Source organism: Epinephelus lanceolatus, chromosome 1 (genome assembly GCF_041903045.1).
Source record: "Epinephelus lanceolatus isolate andai-2023 chromosome 1, ASM4190304v1, whole genome shotgun sequence".
In the NCBI taxonomy this organism is placed as follows: domain Eukaryota; kingdom Metazoa; phylum Chordata; class Actinopteri; order Perciformes; family Serranidae; genus Epinephelus; species Epinephelus lanceolatus.
The window spans coordinates 5403237-5423110 of NC_135734.1; positions in this window are offsets into that span (position 1 = coordinate 5403237).

Here is a 19874-nt window from a genome sequence, read left to right on the forward strand (position 1 = left end):
TTAATTTTGTTGCATACTCTCAATGGGTACTCATCGGTGGCCGTTTTATAATGAATGCAAAGCCACAGTTCTTGTGACAATACACCAGGATGCAGATTTTAGTTAGTTTTAGTTTATAAGAGCTCAGTTGCATACGTGCATATGTACCACACTAAAACACCTTATTACTATAGCATAAAGTCAAAGGAAGTCAGAAAAGCCCATATATTAATAGTGTGAGATTTCAGGATTTTAGAGAAATATTATTTAATTGCTTTACATATCCACAGATGAATGCATCTTAATAAAAAAGGTAAAATATCTTGTGAGAACTGTATGCATCTTCCGGCACCTGCTCCCCTTGTTGCTGCCTCACTTCTTCCACCAGAAAGCTACTGGAGAGAGTAAAAGAGACAGTGTCAGCGAAATTAACATCCAAATTAATAACAGCATTAGACTTGAGCATGAGCTTCTCCTTATGGCCACCCACTTTTGCAGTGAATGAAATACTGTGGGGGTGAGCTAGCTAGCATGGCTCAGGCTGCAACAACTTACCCGGTCCCATGCCAGATTCTGACTCGGCTGCTACTCCTCCTATGGCTCCTATAGCTCCCCCATCTGCAGGTCATCTTGGCTGCCATCTACAAAATCATGAAATCAAGTTGAAGTACGTGGACAAACCAATACCTCAAGAACTCACGTGTGTGTTGATCCAAACTAGAGCAGTACAGAAAATGTAAAATGCATGGAGAGCATTGAAGATATTTGGAATATTTTGACTCAATGACTTTCTTAAACATAAAAAAACACACAAAATTACTGTTACCTGTTTCCATAATTGAAGCTGATTCAGCAGCTGCTGCAGCTTCTGGCTCCTCACTCCATGCTTCTTCCCGCTACATGACAATGAGAGATTGATGTGTATTAACAACAAACCAATGACACAAAAAACAAATCCACACTCAAGTGAAACACTGAAAAAGCTGAGTGCCACAACCTCTGCGACATGAGTCGTTTCACTACCAGTTTTTGATCCTTCAGTCCAATAATATTTGGAAAGTGTCGAGGAGCTGACAGATTACTACATTTTTTTATCCCCCTTCAATGTAGTGAAGCACTAAATGTTAAGTTAGCTGTTTGGCCTGCAAATGTTTGCTGCTCAGTCACACTTGGCAAAGCTCAGCCATCATAAGTCTCTAGTGTGCTAGCTTTATGGGCCGCACAGTGTGGAAGTAGTGTCAGTAATCCACCAGTAACCAGTAAAACAGAGCAAGGCGCTGCCTTCCAGAGTGGGTGATATGCAGTAGTGGTGTAAGTACCTGGCTTAAACCAGGATATATGGCACATTTCTTAACTTCTACCACTCAATACCAACACATTATTATCATTACCAGTCCTCATTTTTGCTGCATTTAATCGTAGGTCACTGTTTATGTTGTTAGGTAGGAGTTAGCTGACGTTTTTTCTAGCTAGGAAACGTTACAGGTGGTCATTACCACTGTCCTCTGTTTGAATTGGAATGAGAGAAGCTAGCTGTTGTGTCATGTGCACGTGTTAATATTAAAGCCAAGGTGCTACTGATTAGCTAACTGACTGGATGCCCATTAACATTATAACTCCTATTGTGTGTATTTATTATTATTGTGTTGTAGATTTCAAGCACTTTTCTTTTTTGAAGTATATTTTTATTTATGTATTTGTATTATATAATACAGACAAGAAGGAAAAAGGCAGAGACAAACATTGAAAAAGTCAATTACTGTTAATGTGTTAATGTTACATGTTGTGCACTGCATTTCAAATAAAAGTCCAAAAAATAAGTCCAAGGTCCATTTTTGGTATTTTTGGTACTCACTATAGGGGGCTGGTTTACTCCAGAAACATACATACTGTTTATGTGTATGTTGAGGAGCTGCTGTATCAAAATGAGTTGTCTTCCCCCAGGAATTAGGGTTACAATATGTTTCTTTTATGATTCCAATCCATTCCTCTTTTGCTGTGGCTCAGCATTTAAATAACCTTTATCAGATTTGATGGTTTAGTCACAGACTTTCCTAAAAAGTGTTGTGCTTTTCTTTCACAAATGTGGGAATGAAATTGCGTTAAAATGTACAAAACAGTGAAATTTATCTTGCCTGGCTGGGCAGCTCTCTGGGTGCTCAGCACCCCTAAACCTCTGATCCTAGAATTGCCCCTGACCGTAGGCATCCTTTGGTGCCAACCATGTTATGCTATCTTGACATAAAGGTGGCCAAATAATGCTCCAAATTTACGCTAAAATTTGGCGAGGGAAATATGGTGTATTTAAATATTTCTGCATACTGGGGCCCCTGAACAGTCTTTAAATTGCATGAATTGGGTATGACTGGAAAACTGAGAGTTGACAGCCATATACTCTTTATACTATTTCAGTTCTGCACACAAGTTGTCTAATATTTGATTAATGTAGCCTCAAGATTGAATAAATAAATAAAACATTATTTGTTTACTCCTGATCTTATGATTGAAGTGTTTGATTAGACTTTTCTCTTATTATTCATTTGAGGGCATTTTTTCTACCAAGGACACCCGTGACTACCTCTGCTTTTCAAAATAATAAAATAAGGTGTTCACACAGACTATATAAAAAAGATTCATATTTTGATAAATTTCTATCGGACTGATTTGACCTGCTTTTAAGTATTTGGGAACAAGTCCAAGTCAGCTGAGTTTTATTTATTTGCACATGTTAAAATCCAAGATATGGAAAATAAACATTAATACAGTACAGAATTATGAATGTTTGGGATTTGGGTTTGACAGCTGATTATTCCACAAAACTCATGCTGAACTCAAAAAATAAAAAATTCAGATTGGATTCTGCTGAGACAGAGCTCATGCTGCTTTCACTACCACTTCGTTCTTCCACTTATTCAGCTTCCCTTATTAAATGTTTTACTGAAGAAGACTGGTTTCCAGAAAAATGCACCTCACACTCTAGAAGTCAGAGGCACTCATTCCTCTGAGAGGCTTTACTTGCTTACAGGTCGAGTGTGTAGGATTTAGGGGGATATAATATTCATAACCATGATTTAATTAGTGTATAATCACCTGAAACTAAACATTGTTGTGCTTCATTACCTTAGAATGAGCCATTTATATATTTATATCAGGAGCGGGTCCTCTTCCCTCTTCCATGTCGTTCTCAAGTAGCCCAGCAGACAACCCAAACACTGGCTTTAGTTAGGACCATTCATGTTTTCACATTTTTGCTTCAACCACTCATCAGTGATGTGTTCTGTTACCTTTTCACTCAATGTCACTGAGTCTTAAATACTGGACTTTTAAATTCCTAATCATGTCTGTGATAGTGGGTGATAGTCTACCTCACTCTCTCTTTATACACTCATGACCTTTTCTCTGTCCTGTGCTTGAGTACCAGGGCCCCCTGTTGCTGATTGGCTAGAATAGTGTTTGTGGCTCTGCCTGAGCCACTTTGTTTGTTGAGAAAACTCACAAATTTATTATAAGAGACATGCATATTCTCTGGGATTCTTAACATTTGTGCTAAAAAAAAAATCCTTATTTGTCTGGGATTAAGGTCACATATCTAACCCAAAGCACATACATGCAGGTATATCTGTGGGTGTATATGTGTCAGTGTATGTACATGCTAGTACACAGAGATAGGTTATTGTATTTAATGTGTAAAAATGTGTATAGTATATATATCGACTAAAACCTATTAGTTACTAATTTTTACAATAAGTCAGCCCTCAACTTTTTCTTTTCTTTTTTTTAATAATGTATTAATGAATTCATTTTTTCACTCTCTTTTCTATACTGTGGATGTATTGGTTGTTTATAGCTTTTATATTTTTCTTAATTAATTTTTTCAAATAAGCTGTATATATGAAAACAGGCTTGGAAATAAATAAAGTATATAAAAACACAAATTAAAGTTGTATTGGTGTGACGATGGGTTGACAAGATTACTAGTTAATAGTAAATAGTATTACTAGACGAAAATGGCTTATTGATGCACAGATTTGCATACATTAGTACACAGGTTAAATAAACCCATGGTATTTTACTGAACTGACTTATTGATTTATTGCAGTTGGCTTGAGTCTGGTGTTTCACAGCAGGGGACACTTGGCTATTCCACCTCAGGTTTGGTCACCTGTAAATGCACAAATGTGCACTGATTTATGACTCAGTAGCAAGATATTTGTTAATTGACGGGTATATTGTAAGACTCATGCTAAGACAACTGTAATAGTAAATTGAAATTTTCTGTGTTATGCACAAACTTCCCTCAGCCTGTTTTCCTTCCCCCAGGTATTTAGGCAAAAAATTACCTGGGGGCTCACACACCTATGAGAAGTTCTGGGAAGGTAACAAGCAGAAAGAGGGTAGAGGTAAATGTAAATGTAAACCTAATAAATACCATGGTGGAGTCAGTGGCGTGACAAGGTCGAGCTAACCTTGCAAAGTGAAACAATTCCTTGACAATTGAAAAACAAAAAAAACCTGCTATAACAGAGAATGTATAACTTTACAGCTCAGACAATATCCAAGGTTTTATATCGTAAATGCATTACTTTAATCTTGGAAAAGTGAGTTTTTAATCAGAATATTATCCCCCTCCCCCAGCTCCATATTTTTATGCCTCTGTGCCAGCGATAGCTGTGGCTGAAGGCACTGTGTTTTTGGGTTGTCTGTCCGTATGTATGTACGTACGCACGTACCATCCTTGTGAATATGATATCTCATGAACACCTCAAGGAAATTTCTTCAAATTTCATTCAAATGTCCACTTGATCTCAACGATGAACTGATTAGTTTTTGGTGGTCATAGCTCAAGTTCTGCAAAAACACTTTTCTGGTCATTACTCAATGTCATATCTCAGGAACAGAAGGGGACATATTTGAACAGATACTGAAATGGTGACAATCATCTTGGGTGTCCACCTTAATCTGTTGATCGTATAGATCTGTGCTGCCATGGGGACAGTGGGTGTGAAGCATCTATGTTTTCACAGACATGGATGTAAACTGCAAGAGAAGGTTGACTGGTGTGCAGAGGCATACAACCATGGGGTGGTAACTCTAGTTTTTAACCTGCAATAGTCCTTATACGCAATTGTTAATTTGTTCAGTAGTTTATCTTTAGTTAGGGCTGCTCGATTATGGAAAAATCATAATCACGATTATTTTGGTAAAAATTGAAATCACGATTATGCAAATGATTATGTGGCACACGTGATGACTTATACAGTATTGTTTACATGACGGCATGTCATTTCTGTCTCTGCATGGTCGCATGTTGACGATTCTTCGGCCCTGATGCGCCCGTGCACACACACAGACACACACACACACCCCGACCTCTCTCAGTCTCCCTCTGCCATCTTCTGCACACTGTTTTTGAAATCTTCCGTGATCACCTGCCCCTTGCATTATTGGTAGTTCACCTACTTGACTGGCTCGTGGAATGAACAGAGGAGACAAGGGGAGAGGTGGTATTGCGCATGCGTGGCTTCTGTAGAAGACAAAATAACATCTCCAGGTGTCCAAAAATTGTTTACCCTCGATTTCATTAATTTTGAAATCGTTTGACCTCAAAATCGTAATCACCAGACGTTTAATTGCACAGCCTTATTTTTAGTGTTTTTCACAGAGCTTCAAACCAGGAACAGGACCAGTAGTCAAAGCAATTCAAAACAAGAGGACTGTCTAGCAGTCATGAACTTCCTTTATCACTTGAATTTGCGTTAGTATCTTAGTATACAACATTCTGCAGCCAAGCTACTGTCTTTCAATGCTGTGATTATTATGTTCGAACATAACTGAGACCGAGCCCTTTTAAAAGACTATTTCGCTCATGTAGAATTGCACTCCTGTAACACTGTTAAACTCATGATGGAAAGTTTTAAAAAGGATCAAAAGAACCAGAGATATTGTATTTATTATTCCATGCATTCTTCTGCTTCATTGCCGACATTACCCATAATGCAGCTCATCCACTGATGGTTCAGTTGGGGATTCAGGTGTGTTATGGCACTATCAGCTAATGTGCCCTTAACTGGTGGGATTTTTCTAGTTGTCATGGATTGTAGATGTTCAAATTTCTATTATTTTAGTTATCACAATATATTACCATACTTTCAATTTAATTCAACTGGGTGAACTCCATCTGCTGGAGAAGATCATGTGGTATGATCAAAAGCTCCTTTGCAGTTGCTAAATGGAGCTTGTGGTGAGACAGTTTCGACAACTCCAGGCTCAAATATCAACCCAAATGTAAATTCTCCATTCCTCTATTGTAGCTCCTGCTGCTGTCCCAGCATGACTACAGCACAACATCAGCTTAGTTACCAGCTATCAGCTGGCATACCAGAGGCCTGTCAGAGGTAAGTGTGGGTCATTGTGGATCAGAGGCACTCAGAGACTGTCAGTAAGTGGCCCCACAGCAACAACAACACCTCCTAGCACAGAGAGGAACTCACTCTCTCAAGAACAATGGGCAAAGCAGTCAAGCTTGACAGGAAGTGTTTCAAAAGCATTAAGTAGTTCTTTAATGTGCTGTTACTCCATGATTCTGAGAGACAAAGAGATGACAGAGTTCGTTATTCTGGGAGCAGCAGCTGTAATAAGGCATTACCGTAAAACTGGCTGCGAGGTGGCAGACTTTTTCTACTTCACATTTCAGCACATGGAGGAAGTCACTAAAAATGGATGCTGAGGCAGTGTTGTGTTTTGAATTCTTCTCTCTTTGTGGTGATTGTGTTAGTGATCATATTGAAAGCCTATCTGTTGTGATGGACCTTTGTTCTTCTTTTCCTGCTGAGAAAGGGACAGTTGTGACTAATGCCAGGGTTAAATCAACACTTACAGTAACAACAGCTGTTACACTCACTGTAAGCACTGGTACACATGGAAATAAACCTGTAAAGAATGTCAGTTTTTAACAACATTAAACTACAAGTATAAGTACATTTATTCAAGCTCAGTACTTGAGGTGACTGGTTTAAGAAAAACACCCAAACAGTTCAAAATAGTTCCACCACCTAGTCTAACATTAGAATATATTTTACATGTTTATATGTCACTGATAATGCAGTAATATAACACAGGGGGCATTGTGTTTGAGGAGTACTTTCACTTCGTACACTTAAAGTCTATTTACCTGCTAATATGTCTGTACTTTAATTTAAACAAGGTTTTGAATGTAGGACTTGTAACAGCCAACCTGGTCTCACTCTGAAGTCACTGAAAACCAGCGCTTGATCAGTGACTTCTGGTGTCGGACACAGATGAAAAAAGCCGTCCTTTCACGTTGACATGATACACGGCTGGCAGCAGTCCAACAACCACCGACTTTCACCAGGGAGATTTTGAATCTCAATGGGACTATTCCTGGTAAATAAAGCTAAATAAAAATATAATGAACAAAACACAACCCCAGTACTATCCCAGAAGGAAAAGCAGCCACGTGTCTGTAAATGACAAACACTTTTCAGGCCTGCAAAGCTTCTGGAAAAACAGCAACAGATCGCTACAGAACACAAAGGTTTGGTTGCTAAAAAGCTGCTGGAAACACAGCCATGGTTCACTGAAAATAAAAAACGGTTTTGTTGTTTGTTGTTCTCAAACAGTGGTCTGCAGCTTGGCAGGCGTCTCGCCCAGGTGTCACATCATCCACAATCATGTCCTGCCTCTGATGAGAAAATCAGGTCATATACATGTAATCTAGACTACTGCACTTTAGGCTGATATGAAATGTATGAAACATACTATTCTGGGTTTGCAGCAAGGTACTATGCCAACATTTTCATCTGGCAACCAGGCTGGTATTTCTTGCAGCAGGACGGTACGTGTGGGATTGTGTCAAAATAAACTACAGTGTGTGTTCATAATGTCACCCAGTACAACAGTGTGGCTCACTGAATATAATAATAGTGTCTGGACAACAATGGAGCTGGAGATATGTCAGGCTTTACACACACACACACACACACACACACACACACACACACACAGACACACTCTCTATCTATCTATCTATCTATCTATCTATCTATCTATCACACACACACACACACACACACACACACACACACAATCCTTGCTAGTAGATTCATTGTTGGTTTCGGTCTTTTCATGGGATTTGTTGACAGTAAAAAAAAAAAAAAACATAAATAAAATATCACCAGACACTCTTGATAAAAACAGAAGGCATTTTAAATCAGCAGGTGTATAGCCTGCAGGTCATCTTTACTCTCTCCACGCACCATTAGCTCCTGTCCTCCCCCTCTGACCCCACAGTGTCTACAGTAGATGATAAAGAGAGGGGCTTGACCAGGCTCTGCATGGAGTCTATGCAAAATGCATTACAGTAACTGGATGTTATTAGGTCTACCATGTTGTACGAAAGGCATGTCTGATCCCACTTGACCTCTTAATCCACCCATCAAACAGCTGGAGCCAAAAGCCATGAGACTGTCCCTGCAGGGTGGATCTGGCCCACAGATTACAGGCTCGCTCTGGAGGGATGGGAGCGCTGCTGAATCGAGGATTAGTCGCGTGCCTTTGCCCTACTTCTTTCTCTGTCTCCGTCTCCGTCTCCCCGGGGATGTGTACAGGCTCTAATTTTCAGATGGTACATGTTGAAATGTGGTTACTCTCTCCCTCCAGAGATACTACAAGTCTGAGGAGGAAACGTTTCTAATGGAGAAGCTTTGTGAATGTAACTAAGATGATTTATTCCAAACATATGCAGATTTAACACCATTTTTACTTACTGATGACACAAATAGAAGAATACAGGAAACAGGAACTTTTGTTTCTGCCTTTGTATTAATGTTTTTAGAGTCAAGCTAGCTGGTGAAAAAGAAACTTGAACTGGAGAAGTTTTAACATATCTCATTCATCTTTGTCATATTACTTTATATAATAAACCTAAAAAAAATATTTCTTAACACTCAAGCGGTTCTTTGAACTGTGTTCATTTTTCATTTTTTTTTTAGAAGTGATCATTGAGTGGAGTAAAAAGACTGTGTTTCTCTGGTGCCACTGCACATTTTCACCTGGTCTTACACCACATGTAACGCAGCGCAGTGACGTCATGTCAAGTGTACATCATGATGACGGAGAAGACAGAATCGGTGTGGCCAATTGGCTGTTGAAACAGGTGACGTCCTTTATGTTCTACAACCAGTTGCAGGTGACAGCATCAGCCACCTTGAGTGGAGCTCAGACCGGCCATCACACCGCACCAACTTTTCTCAGCAGTGTTCTAAAACAGTTTTGTCTAGTCATGAATCATCAGTCTAAACTAATGCACCCAAGCAGCAACCTCTGGAGCTAAAAATTAAGACAAGGCTCGAGTGCCAAAATCTTAAGTTCCTCTAATAAAGCTCTAGCGAAAGTTCAGTCAGGAAGACAATACTTTTCATGCTCAGGCTGTAAGTTTCTTTCTCACCCTGCCATTCACTCCTTGCACTTAGGCTCACTCACTATCTCTAGGTGACATTGTCAAGGTAAGTCAATTGAGTCATCAGCTGATTCACACTCAACCAATAGCACAGCAACACACCTTTCTGTCAGCCTATCATCTTACTGCTCCTCATTTTAAATAGGGTTCTTTCTCTGCCGTAGTTTTTGCTGCTGTTGTGCTGACTCCAAGAGCCATTCAATCCCCACAGATCCCCATGTTAAAATGGTCAACTTTACACAAGAAATAAACATGTTTACAGCCTTGCACAAAAAATAGTTTTGCTCTTGCTCCCTTGTTCCTCCGCAGCTCCACCCTCTTGTCCAGATATGGTCATTTCTGTCTAAAAAAAATAAAAAATAAAAAACACAATTGTGGCGACCAAAAAAGCCGAACTCGAGGCTTCAGAATAGGACTCCACAAACCAATGGACGACGGTGGCTTAATCCGTTATCGACTCCTCCTGTTTCATATATGTTTATTTGAACCACTTAAAAACTGAAAGCGATTAAACACTCTTAATTACATGCAAGTAGCTATTCTATATGAACTTTTTTGTACAAGACATTGCATTCTGAAATTGCCTATGTTAGATTGGGTCTCTTATTTATAGCCTTTTTTCTGCTGCATGGTACCGCTTAGACTGGCAAAAGGTGAATGTTTCAGCCATTCACCTGTTACTTTCAATTATTTATTTCCACTTCTGTGCTCACTAACTAACTAAGACCAGCCTCACACCAATTTAAAATTGTGTTTGGGTGATTATTATCCTTATGAACCCAAATGTTTTTTCCCCCAAAAACTAATTTCTGTTTCTTTCAAATGATTTGAGCTACTCCGCATCTTTCCAAGGACACCCTGCTCCCTGCATCAGTACTATCCGGGTTATACAAATCACTGGTTGTGGAACACAGACCTGGTGGTTATTGCACTGGCCTGGAAATGATGGTGACATGACCAGAATAAAAAAAAAAACAGACATTATTTTTAGGCATTCGTCAATGGTCTTTGGGGAAAAGTGATGAGTCAACACTTATTGTAAAATCATAATGTAAAATGAGTACATTGTGGTAAACGAATAGCTAGGTTGGAAGGTTGGTCCAGCAACCTTCATTCATTGGTTGTAGTCCTTTGGAATGTTTATATATGCAAACATGATGCCAGCTGTTACTGAGGCCTTGAGTTCGGCATTTTGCTGATATTACAAAGTCCTTCTGTTACGATTTCGATTCGATGTGATTCAGGGGCCTGTGATTGATATGAGACGATATTATATGCCCATTTAACACAGTCTGTAACGGAAGAAGCTGCCATCCCTTTCTTTTTTTTACTTCTGGACATTACAGATAAAATCAACACATAAATAATAAGTGCATTTAAGTTTACTTTAATGTGACTCCACCAACACACATAAAACAGCACATGGGATAAGTTAACCTTCAGGGCTTTCTATCAGAGAGACCTTTCTGAAAGAAATCTTTTCATTTTAACCCAAATCATCATCTTGTTTCGTAAAACTTCAGGGCTATCTGGCTAAAAGCCCTGAAGGCAAAGTTCTCTCAACAGCCATAAAACAGATTAACAACAAGATATTTTAACAGAAGTAGCAAATTCAATTCAGTAATAACTGTCAAGGTTCAGAGACAAAAGTTATTTTTTGCTAGTCACCCATTATTAGCTTAAGCATGTTTACATATCATAAATTAGCCTAGCAGCTAGCCTACTTTCTTATCTCTACTCATAGCTTAAGAAATATGTCACGTTATTATTTTTCTTACTCACTGTTGGTTTAAGTCACTGCATCTCCCAACAGAACAGTTCAGTTGAATTTCAGCCTGCATACATGTTTTTTTTCAGTCAAACATTATTATATATCAAAATAATATGGATATGGATCAGTGTTTTCACTTTGCATCAATTGTATTGGATTATTGATCATTGAATCAATATATCGAGCCAGATCAATGGATCCTTACACCCCTAGAATACAGTAGTCAAGGATCTAATATCTGTACTGTAGAAATGTGACTGTGTTAGTTGTGTCAACCTCTGACCTCCTTAAGATCTTACACAGACTCTTGTTTGTTGCTGAAACAGTGGCTAATAAAAGTCATGGATTATTCTGTAAGATGACAGTAGGTCTTTGTAAATAGCAATGCAATATACTGTATGATGAAATGTATTGATGTACGGTAAAATGTTCCTCTACTTATCTAAAACTGCAAACACTGGACAGTTTGTCAAAGGCCAAAGATTCATCTGTGGTCAGGTGAAAGAGGGGATGAGTAGAGGTTGGGCAGAGACAGAGCACTGTTTCCTAACCCTGTCAACACATCCATCACAGACAGACCATGAGATAAAGAGATGGAATCCAGCCAGACTGAGCTGTGTGGAAATCCCGCTCTCATTTCTGAACCAGGAAATGTAATCCTATCCACAGAGCATACCCACTGGTGCTTTCACACACATTCACCTCTATTACCATTTGGTTCTTGAGACTCCAGATAGACAGGCTGCTTTCTCAAAGTTTAAAGGAATAACACTATGGAATCATTTATTAAAGATATAGCTAGATATAGAAAAAAACAGATGTGACTAATGACACTACTTCATGCTATGAAAGAGTCTCAGTGAGTCGTGTCACTGTGCCCTGGAGCTGACACATCTGAATGTAATACAGCAATCATTAAGAGTATCAATTATGTCTGTATTTTTCCTGCTATGATGAGTGGAAAAGTCTGCTCTGTCTGTAAAATAATAAGCCTGCAATTGGCCAATGATATGTGCAGCAAGCAACAGAGTCAGTTATAATAAATAAAAGTTACATGACAGAAGATACAACGTGAGGATTTGATAAGTGATGGGAAGAAACAGCAGGTCCAAATCACACAGAAAGCGTTTTAGCAGCTAGAAACGCTTTTTTGTAATTATTTTTAATAAAAATTAAGCTTTTTGCTCGGTGTTATGGCACTGCTATGTGCCTCAACTCTGCGCTCTAGGTGCCTGGCATTTTTGACAGAGCTCTCTGAACTCCTCGAGTTGAAAAACTTCAACTGAGAGCAGAAAAGTGCCCCACGTCATCTCCGCTGATTTGAGAGGCAGGCCTTCTGTGGTGGTCATCAGAACAAGTTTACAGTTGGTAACCAATGTAAGAGAAACTGGTGGTAGCGGTTGCTGGATACCCAGAGCTCAACAACTTTACAAACCACAGTTACCACCATCTCAATAGAAAACAGCAGGCTTGGAAGCATATAACTGCAGTACTTGAAATGGCAATCATGCAGGCGAAGCTCCTGGACCAACTGGTGGTCCTCCCCGTGATCCACCTTCTTTTTTAGTGTCTCATGATATCCACACATATCTCTGTTTACCTGTTCCCAGCAAACTATTTGCTGACAGCCTCTCACCCTCAGCCAGAGCTACAGCAAGTTCCCTCTGCCATTTTAGGAACGAGATACTTATTACTGTGAAATAAATAAAAATAATTTGATGGTAGATTGATTAAACTAAGGTTAGGGTAAGGAGGTGATGGGATGGTTGCCTGGCAACAATACAAAAATGCAGCAAGAGGTTTTTTTTACTTGTGGCATTCAAGAAAAAATAAACAAACAAACAAAAAAAGGCAGTGCGGCGCACCTCGTGATTTGGAGCCCGCAAAGGGCCTAAAGCAGCATTTTACTGTTCTCCTCACTTCATCAGCTTCACAACATTCCCCCAGGAACAGCACCAGGATTTGAAGCCAATCTGACAGGTTGGCCAAATCCTGGAATTACAAGTTCCAGGTCCGCTATGTGATGCCACAGTGCTAATATGATAATGCCATCTAATAGACTTAAATGGTGAAAGAGACCTTTGTAAAGCAGTGAAAAAACATTTTTTAGTGTCACAACCTCCACAGTGACTTGTTTCATGATCCATTTAGTCCGATAACACTCTAAAGTCTAGAAGAGCTGCACACATGAATCATTTTTTCCCTTTTTTTAATTTAGCAGAGCACTGAACAAGAAGTTAGCAGCTCAGCTGGCAGAAGTCTCTTGTGCTCGCTCTGTGGGCCCAACGATGTGGAAAATCCAGATAACTTTTTACCTGGGAAGGGGAACTTTTTGGCTTCATGTGTCCCTGAGCAACTTTAATAGGAATGAAGGAGGCCCTGCCTCCATTGCCTGATCCACTTCTCTTAATACAGCCATGCGTCACAACAACGTATAAAATAATATAATTCATAGTTCCCTTCATTCCTGACTCACATGTCACTGTACTCTACGAGGTAGATTTAGCAGATCATTATTATTATTAAGTTTGAGTGAATGAAAGGATATTACAGTTACTGATATCCTGCTGGAAACTGATGCGGCATGGAGGTTGTCCAGTTTACCCAACTCCTGTAGAATTCTCCATTGTTTCCTTACTGATGTTTTTGTTCTGCATTGTTGTGCCATGTGTTTTGTTTGATTGTCTCTTTGTTCTTGTGACTGTGTGTTTTGGATTGCTTGAAAATGAGATGATTTCCTTTGTAGTGTAGACATTCTGACATTTCTTTTATTATATTGTTGTTGGTTTTATTTCACTTTAAATGTCACCCCTTTTGCTTGTATATATAGTTTTAGTTATATTTATTTTTGCCTTGGATTTCGGATCTTGTGGTACACTTCCACACCAACATGTTTATGATATGAAGGCTCCACTGCAAGGTTGATGACAGGATTGCTCTCTTATTAAAATATATGGATGAACTTTAGGTTCCTCTAGACATGGGGAGTCTGCAGTTGTGTTCTATTTTTCTTTTTCTCTTCTGTTGCTGTTGTTTGTACAATTGACAGCATTTGGTTAAAGTGAGTGATAGTGCCAGTGCATGCTAAAATATTCAACTTTGATGATAGCTGATAGCTGCTAAAGTCTGTATGGAAGCCATGGGACACACTCTGTATGACTTGGATGCCATCTGCTGGTTCAGAAGTAGTACTGTACAAAAGGCATAGCTGCATACTTTTCTTTTTCCTTTTTGTAGTTTGATTGAACTAAGCCTTTAAAACAGGCTGCTGGTGCTGCTCCTCCACCAGTCAGATCTAGAGCGTTCAGTTGCAGACGAAGAAGTGACAAGACCAATTAGCCTGGAATTTGACTTGTAACATGCTTGTCCCATTCAGAACTGTGGGGATATGGACACTAAGAACAAGGGCTTATGGGAAATATGGTCTAAATTCAGAGAACAGCACTGATAACAAAACTGGTGTGACATAACAGTGACCTGAGTTTACATAACTACTTTAATTTAAATGTGTTTGGGCTCCTTTGGTTTAGTTTGTGGTCTGTGTGTAACCATTGTGTGTGAATTTGGTAACAACTAATAATGCTGGAGCTACAACTTTGTAGAGGGTCAGAAGTGTGTTGGCATACCAGACCACAACTTTTTAAGTTTCTGAAAAGAACAAAAATCTACCCTCATCTTTTGGCTTTGTCATTATGGGTACTGAGTGTAGATTGATGAGGGGAAAAACAAATTTAAACAATTTTAGCATAAAACTGCAACAGAACAAAATGAGAAAAAAAGTGGAGGGGTGTGAATACTTCCTGAATTCACTGTAGATACAGAATATACACACAGATATAGATGGAAGGTACGTCATTTATCGGATGCATAAAGTTAAACCATAGCATATAAAGTGGCATGCAAATGTTTGGGCACCTCTGGTCACAATTTCGTTTACTGTGAATAGTTAAGTAAACAGAAGATGAACTGAGCTCCAAAAGGCATGAAGTTAAAAATGAAACATGCTATTCAACATTTTAAGCAAGATTTATGTATTATTTTTGTTTTGTACCATTTTTGAGTGAAAAAAAGGAAAGGAGCACCATGCAAAAGTTTGGGCACCCCAAGACATTTGAGTTCTCAGACAACTTTAACCAGGGTCTCAGACCATCAGGGGTGTAAGTATAGACAGTGCAGGCAGTGCAGATGCACTGGGGCCAGTGGGGTGGAGGGGCCTGACTGCCACCTGGAAATACGCCTGCGTTCAAGAGCTCACGTTAAATCTATAACAAAATTATAGGCCCATTCTTCTTAAAATGTAAAAAACCCCAGTAGTTTATTAATGAAAAACTATTTAGTTAAACTAATAATTTCCTATTTTCTTTTGTAGTTTTTGTCTTATACAGATATGTAATGATGATTGCTGGGTAATATGTATGTTGATGTTTTCCAGTATTAATTTCTGTTTCATAATGAAAAGAGACGATTTACAGTGGCAAGTTTGGGTGCAAAATCTTTCAAGAATGACAAGCTGGGCACATCTGCAAGTGAGGTATAACATAAAAGTGGCAGTAAGACACACTGTTGGTAAATATATATATATATATATATATATATATATATATATATATATATACATATATGTGTGTGTGTGTGTGTGTGTGTGTATATTTGGCTTAAACTTCCAAACATCCGTAACTAGTAACTAGGGCGCACAAGGGCCCATCATAATAGCGTGCACTGGGGCCCACCGTAACTACCTTACGCCAGTGCAGACCATAATTGGCTTGTTAGGGCTATGGCTTGTTCAGTTATTGTTAGGAAAGGTCAAGTGTTGCAAATTTCAAAGCCTTTCAAATATTCTGACTCCTGAAACCTTGTCCCAACAATCAGCAGCCATAGGCTCCTCTAAACAGCTGCCTAGCAGTCTGAAAACTAAAATAACTGATGCCCACAAAGCAGGAGAAGGCTATAAGATGATAGCAAAGTGTTTTCAGGTAGCGTTTTCTCAGTTAGTATTGCAATTAAGAAATGACTGTGGAGAAAGAAACCTTTCTGATAGAGCTGCTAGTAGGATTGTCAGACAGGCAAATCAAAACCACACTTTGACTGCAAAAGACCTGCAGAAATATTTAGCAGACTCTGGAGTGGTGGTGCACTTTTCTCTTTGCAGTGACACCTGTACAAATATGACCTTCATGGGAGAGTCATCAGAACAAAACCTTTCCTGCTTCCTCACCACAAAATTCACTGTCAGAAGTTTGCAAAGGAAAATCTAAACAGGCCTGATGCTTTTGGGAAACAAGTCCTGTGGACTGATAAAGTTCAAATAGAACTTTTTGGATACAATGAGCAAAGGTTTGTTTGGAGAAAAAAGGGTGCAGAATTTCATGACAAGAACACCTGTTCAACTATTAAACACAAGGGTGATTCGATCATAGTGGCACAAGGAACATTTAACAGGTAGAGGGGAGAATGGATTCAGTTAAATTTCAGCAAATTCTGGAATCAAACATCACATCATCTGTAAAAAAAAAAAAAAAAAAGATGAAGACAGGACAATGAACCTGAACACACCTCGAAATCCACAATGAACTTCCTCAGGAGGTGCAAGTTGAAGGTTTTGCCATGGCCCTCACAGTCCCCATCATTAAAAATCTGTGGATAGACCTCAAAAGAGCAATCTCACAGAACTAGAGGCCTTTTGCAGGAAGAATGGTTGAAAATCCTCCAAACAAGAATTGAAAGACTCTTTGCTGGTTACAAAAAGTAACCAGCAAGCAGTGGCGGCTCCTGCCAAATTTCTCAGGGGGGGCAATTGTTGTGATGATGGCCGAGGCGACCCGTTCAATGGGTAAATTTGAATTAATTTGGCTCTACAACGACTGAACAATCCACTGTGGTCATCAACAGACTAATTTTCATCAGTTTGCCCACATAAATACCTTTGAATGTAAACAGAGACCTATTTTACCATTAATCAAATAAAATTGAGTAAGGTATTCACTGAGTCACTGTCAGTCTTAATCAGAAAACATTTTATTATAGCTAAGTGGAAATTCATTTTGTGTTCTGATTAAAGAAATAAATGCAGGCATACCCTACAACTTAATACAATGCACATCACATAGTATCACTGCTCAGTGGCGCTGCCTCATGTGATGTCGGAATAATCGGAAAAATGAGTTTCCGACCGTTAAGCAATATTTCATTGGAAACAGTTGACGACATGTTTTTTCAACATTTTGAGTGATAAAATGCAACACATCTTCTTTGTAATGTCCATGATGTCTCCACATTAGGACTTAAATGCTCATGAACACACAATGAAGTCAGAACGACTTCCCGACATGGGAAATCGGACCATCCGAGGAGCACATGAATGATACTTGGTGGTTTACGTATGACGAAAACACGTTGGGGCAAGCCCTCCCGGAACCCATAGAGATTGCACTGGAGTGCCTGCATTTAGAAAAAAAAAAGCATTTTACATGGAAGTCTATGAGAGTGAGTCGGGGCAATTTCCAGCCAGGCTGATATCGCCCCAAAGGGCCGGAACGTGACTTCACACTGCATCTGATTGGATATTCAGAGGCAGGACGAGCTGTTTCAAGTGAAAATTATCAGAATAATTCATATATTGTGTGTATATATATGACAATAATGATGACGATAATCATACATTTATTATCATCTTTCTTTTCTTTTGTGGCTCGAGGAGGGGCGGCGCCCTATCGCCCTCTATTGGCCAGCCGCCCCTCCAGCAAGCTGTGATACAAACCAAAGGGGGTACTGACCATGCAGGGTGCCGGAACTTTTGCTTCGGGCCCTTTTCCTTTTTTTGTTACTTTGAAACTGTAAAAGATTAAAATTAAAAAAAAAAAAAAGTGATCTTGCTTAGAATATTGAAGAAATGATTCATCTTTAACTTCATGCCTTCAGCCTCTACTTACTTAACTACTCACAGTAAACCAAATTTTTACCAGTGGTGCCCAAACTTTTGCAGGCAACTGTAGAACAGTCATTAGTTTTCTACAGTCTCTTGAAACCAAATTATCAGTATGATAAGTATCAGAATGAGAAGTTTGCTATAACGAGAAATGTTGGTTTTGGGATATATAGAGAATCTTTGTGATATGACAAGATAAAGCAATATGTACATTTACTATTAAAGCTGCATTATTTCGTACTGAACATCAAAATGTCATAACACGAAAAATATCTTCTTAAAATGAGAATCTGAGCATCATTTTTTGTCATGGTGGCATCTGGTCTTCTTTCTTTCTTTCTTTCTTTTTTTCTTTCTTTCTAATAAAGCAGTTATGCAGTTGTGTTCAAAGGCCCTGTCCGTGCATATTGGGTCTCATTCATGGAATGTAAGCAGAACCAATTTGTGTATAAAGTGTTTGCAGACAGAAATGTACGTGTATTTTGGCATTCAACAATATGTTAGTAGCTTCAGTCTTTTCATAAGCACTAACAGAATCTACACCTGCTTCTGACTGCTCGTAGTGCTTGTGTAAATAAGGAATGCACATAAATATGTCATTATTTGAAATTACAATTTTAATTCATATTGTGCTCTGTTGTGTTTACCATTCACAGATGCCTTTGAAACACGTAAGTTTAACATGACAAAAGATTAGAAATATAACATATTTAGCTAAATTAGTTGGCAATTAGCAGATTTAAGCTTCACATAAGGTTTCTTAAAAATTTGAAGGGGATATTTTAATTAACTTAAAGCAGCTGTGCAGAACTTTTCGTTTTCGTTGATTATAGCGCCCCTTTGGTCGAAGCGGTATGACACCCACAGCCTGGTGTCGTAAAATTCCGACTGCAGCCGGCAATTACCGCATGCATTTGTTTTGGAGAGCGAGAGGATTAACTAACGTCAGGCCAGTCCAAGTAATTAGTGGAAACAGCAAAATTACTCAGTAAATTCTCCTGTCATGTTTCTGTTCTGATCTAATCTAATCTGATGTGTATTTTGAGCTACTAAGGCTACCATAGTAGTGTGAGCCTCAAGTTATTCTGGGTAATGTAGTAACCGTTGTTGTGCTACTGGAAACAATGCGAAGCAGCCTTGTACGTCCGGTGTAAGGAGAAATAAACAGTTAACAAGTCATCTGCTGAGTCCGCATTATTATGTGAAAAGAATACTCCGACGATTTGGGAGTTATGTCCTTTCTCTATCATTTTCATATTGAGACAGCGGTTAGCATGGCACTTGTAGGGGGTCAGTACATCTTGCGCAGAGGGATACACCGGTGAGCAACAGCTGCAGCTGGCTCTGGGACAGGTACGCTAGGTCACTCGGTAAAAGCAAACAAAGAGAAGACACGGACGATATTACTCACCCGACTGAAAGCTGTCCATCAGCTCCTGCAGGCCTGGGGCGTTTTTTCCAGTTCATCTTAGGAACATGAAAAAAAGTTTCAATTACGGCAGGATTAGTGATTGCTTCAAAGTTTTCACTCCTTGTGATGCACTCTCTGCGGCGGTTTTCCTCCTGATGATATATCTTCCCAGCGATGGTAGCACCGAATCCCATTCTGTGCAGCAAAATGGGAGTGGAGGATTCAGCCTCTCTTCAACACATGGAGTTCCTCATCTGCGTACTCCTCAAACAGGTATAGCTCTGGATCTGTGTCCGCTACAAGAAAC